Below are 5,089 nucleotides of genomic sequence, written 5' to 3' on the forward strand. Positions count from 1 at the left end.
CAGCATCAGCATGTCCTCACTACCTTACAGTGAGAGACTGTGCCTGAACATAATTTCTGTCAAGATGAAAGTAATATGGATCACATTGTGTTGGTCATGATAGCTCATAAAAGCCTGGCTGCCTCCAATGCTACTAAAGCCTGCTTTATATCCTGGAGCTAGCAATGTTGCAGAGAAGTATGTGAGGTTAAAAACTAAAATTGAGATTTGATTTTCTAATGAGCTGTTGATTTTCACAATAAAAGACTCCATAGTATTGATCTGTTTACGCTTTCTAAAAATCAAGATTTTTTTTGTATTGCTTATAGAAAATGTGCTAACAGTGGACTTTTCCATCTACAGATTATACTGAATGACCAGAGGTGGCAGTGTTTCACAACCGAGTTTCTCTGAATTGCCGAGACTGAAGAACAAAAAAAAAAAAGGAAGTCTTCCGGCATACGGCATCATTTTACCAATATACAAGGCAAGTTTAACTCACAATAATTCCTTTATGCATTAAAAAGACGCTCACAGCATCAGCATGTCCTCACTACCTTACAGTGGGAGACTGTGCCTGAACATAATTTCTGTCAAGATGAAAGTAATATGGATCACATTGTGTTGGTCATGATAGTTCATAAAAGCCTGGCTGCCTCCAACGCTACTAAAGCCTGCTTTATATCCTGGAACTAGCAATGTTGCAGAGAAGTATGTGAGGTTAAAAACTAAAATTGAGATTTGATTTTCTAATGAGCTGTTGATTTTCACAATAAAAGGCTCCATAGTATTGATCTGTTTACGCTTTCTAAAAATCAAGATTTTTTTGTATTGCTTATAGAAAATGTGCTAACAGTGGACTTTTCCATCTACAGATTATACTGAATGACCAGAGGTGGCAGTGTTTCACAACCGAGTTTCTCTGAATTGCCGAGACTGAAGAAAAAAAAAAAGGAAGTCTTCCGGCATACGGCATCATTTTACCAATATGCAAGGCAAGTAAAACTCACAATAATTCCTTTATGCATTAAAAAGACGCTCACAGCATCAGCATGTCCTCACTACCTTACAGTGGGAGACTGTGCCTGAACATAATTTCTGTCAAGATGAGAGTAATATGGATCACATTGTGTTGGTCATGATAGTTCATAAAAGTCTGGCTGCCTCCAACGCTACTAAAGCCTGCTTTATATCCTGGAACTAGCAATGTTGCAGAGAAGTATGTGAGGTTAAAAACTAAAATTGAGATTTGAATTTCTAATGAGCTGTTGATTTTCACAATAAAAGACTCCATAGTATTGATCTGTTTACGCTTTCTAAAAATCAAGATTTTTTTTGTATTGCTTATAGAAAATGTGCTAACAGTGGACTTTTCCATCTACAGATTATACTGAATGACCAGAGGTGGCAGTGTTTCACAACCGAGTTTCTCTGAATTGCCGAGACTGAAGAACAAAAAAAAAAAGGAAGTCTTCCGGCATACGGCATCATTTTACCAATTTATAAGGCAAGTAAAACTCACAATAATTCCTTTATGCATTAAAAAGACGCTCACAGCATCAGCATGTCCTCACTACCTTATAGTGGGAGACTGTGCCTGAACATAATTTCTGTCAAGATGCGAGTAATATGGATCACATTGTGTTGGTCATGATAGTTCATAAAAGCCTGGCTGCCTCCAACGCTACTAAAGCCTGCTTTATATCCTGGAACTAGCAATGTTGCAGAGAAGTATGTGAGGTTAAAAACTAAAATTGAGATTTGAATTTCTAATGAGCTGTTGATTTTCACAATAAAAGACTCCATAGTATTGATCTGTTTACGCTTTCTAATCATCAAGATTTTTTTTGTATTGCTTATAGAAAATGTGCTAACAGTGGACTTTTCCATCTGCAGATTATACTGAATGACCAGAGGTGGCAGTGTTTCACAACCTAGTTTCTCTGAATTGCCGAGACTGAAGAAAAAAAAAAGGAAGTCTTCCGGCATACGGGATCATTTTACCAATTTATAAGGCAAGTAAAACTCACAATAATTCCTTTATGCATTAAAAAGACGCTCACAGCATCAGCATGTCCTCACTACCTTATAGTGGGAGACTGTGCCTGAACATAATTTCTGTCAAGATGAAAGTAATATGGATCACATTGTGTTGGTCATGATAGCTCATAAAAGCCTGGCTGCCTCCAATGCTACTAAAGCCTGCTTTATATCCTGGAGCTAGCAATGTTGCAGAGAAGTATGTGAGGTTAAAAACTAAAATTGAGATTTGATTTTCTAATGAGCTGTTGATTTTCACAATAAAAGACTCCATAGTATTGATCTGTTTACGCTTTCTAAAAATCAAGATTTTTTTTGTATTGCTTATAGAAAATGTGCTAACAGTGGACTTTTCCATCTGCAAATTATACTGAATGACCAGAGGTGGCAGTGTTTCACAACCGAGTTTCTCTGAATTGACGAGACTGAAGAAAAAAAAAAAGGAAGTCTTCCGGCATACGGCATCATTTTACCAATATGCAAGGCAAGTAAAACTCACAATAATTCCTTTATGCATTAAAAAGACGCTCACAGCATCAGCATGTCCTCACTACCTTACAGTGGGAGACTGTGCCTGAACATAATTTCTGTCAAGATGAGAGTAATATGGATCACATTGTGTTGGTCATGATAGTTCATAAAAGTCTGGCTGCCTCCAACGCTACTAAAGCCTGCTTTATATCCTGGAACTAGCAATGTTGCAGAGAAGTATGTGAGGTTAAAAACTAAAATTGAGATTTGAATTTCTAATGAGCTGTTGATTTTCACAATAAAAGACTCCATAGTATTGATCTGTTTACGCTTTCTAAAAATCAAGATTTTTTTTGTATTGCTTATAGAAAATGTGCTAACAGTGGACTTTTCCATCTACAGATTATACTGAATGACCAGAGGTGGCAGTGTTTCACAACCGAGTTTCTCTGAATTGCCGAGACTGAAGAACAAAAAAAAAAAGGAAGTCTTCCGGCATACGGCATCATTTTACCAATTTATAAGGCAAGTAAAACTCACAATAATTCCTTTATGCATTAAAAAGACGCTCACAGCATCAGCATGTCCTCACTACCTTATAGTGGGAGACTGTGCCTGAACATAATTTCTGTCAAGATGAGAGTAATATGGATCACATTGTGTTGGTCATGATAGTTCATAAAAGCCTGGCTGCCTCCAACGCTACTAAAGCCTGCTTTATATCCTGGAACTAGCAATGTTGCAGAGAAGTATGTGAGGTTAAAAACTAAAATTGAGATTTGATTTTCTAATGAGCTGTTGATTTTCACAATAAAAGACTCCATAGTATTGATCTGTTTACCCTTTCTAAAAATCAAGATTTTTTTGTATTGCTTATAGAAAATGTGCTAACAGTGGACTTTTCCATCTACAGATTATACTGAATGACCAGAGGTGGCAGTGTTTCACAACCGAGTTTCTCTGAATTGCCGAGACTGAAGAAAAAAAAAAAAAAGGAAGTCTTCCGGCATACGGCATCATTTTACCAATATGCAAGGCAAGTAAAACTCACAATAATTCCTTTATGCATTAAAAAGACGCTCACAGCATCAGCATGTCCTCACTACCTTACAGTGGGAGACTGTGCCTGAACATAATTTCTATCAAGATGAGAGTAATATGGATCACATTGTGTTGGTCATGATAGTTCATAAAAGTCTGGCTGCCTCCAACGCTACTAAAGCCTGCTTTATATCCTGGAACTAGCAATGTTGCAGAGAAGTATGTGAGGTTAAAAACTAAAATTGAGATTTGATTTTCTAATGAGCTGTTGATTTTCACAATAAAAGACTCCATAGTATTGATCTGTTTACGCTTTCTAAAAATCAAGATTTTTTTTGTATTGCTTATAGAAAATGTGCTAACAGTGGACTTTTCCATCTACAGATTATACTGAATGACCAGAGGTGGCAGTGTTTCACAACCGAGTTTCTCTGAATTGCCGAGACTGAAGAACAAAAAAAAAAAGGAAGTCTTCCGGCATACGGCATCATTTTACCAATTTATAAGGCAAGTAAAACTCACAATAATTCCTTTATGCATTAAAAAGACGCTCACAGCATCAGCATGTCCTCACTACCTTACAGTGGGAGACTGTGCCTGAACATAATTTCTGTCAAGATGAAAGTAATATGGATCACATTGTGTTGGTCATGATAGCTCATAAAAGCCTGGCTGCCTCCAATGCTACTAAAGCCTGCTTTATATCCTGGAGCTAGCAATGTTGCAGAGAAGTATGTGAGGTTAAAAACTAAAATTGAGATTTGATTTTCTAATGAGCTGTTGATTTTCACAATAAAAGACTCCATAGTATTGATCTGTTTACCCTTTCTAAAAATCAAGATTTTTTTGTATTGCTTATAGAAAATGTGCTAACAGTGGACTTTTCCATCTACAGATTATACTGAATGACCAGAGGTGGCAGTGTTTCACAACCGAGTTTCTCTGAATTGCCGAGACTGAAGAACAAAAAAAAAAAAGGAAGTCTTCCGGCATACGGCATCATTTTACCAATTTATAAGGCAAGTAAAACTCACAATAATTCCTTTATGCATTAAAAAGACGCTCACAGCATCAGCATGTCCTCACTACCTTACAGTGGGAGACTGTGCCTGAACATAATTTCTGTCAAGATGAAAGTAATATGGATCACATTGTGTTGGTCATGATAGTTCATAAAAGCCTGGCTGCCTCCAACGCTACTAAAGCCTGCTTTATATCCTGGAGCTAGCAATGTTGCAGAGAAGTATGTGAGGTTAAAAACTAAAATTGAGATTTGATTTTCTAATGAGCTGTTGATTTTCACAATAAAAGACTCCATAGTATTGATCTGTTTACGCTTTCTAAAAATCAAGATTTTTTTTGTATTGCTTATAGAAAATGTGCTAACAGTGGACTTTTCCATCTGCAGATTATACTGAATGACCAGAGGTGGCAGTGTTTCACAACCTAGTTTCTCTGAATTGCCGAGACTGAAGAAAAAAAAAAGGAAGTCTTCCGGCATACGGGATCATTTTACCAATTTATAAGGCAAGTAAAACTCACAATAATTCCTTTATGC

This window comes from Triturus cristatus, chromosome 11 (assembly GCF_964204655.1).
Source record: "Triturus cristatus chromosome 11, aTriCri1.1, whole genome shotgun sequence".
In the NCBI taxonomy this organism is placed as follows: Eukaryota; Metazoa; Chordata; class Amphibia; order Caudata; family Salamandridae; genus Triturus; species Triturus cristatus.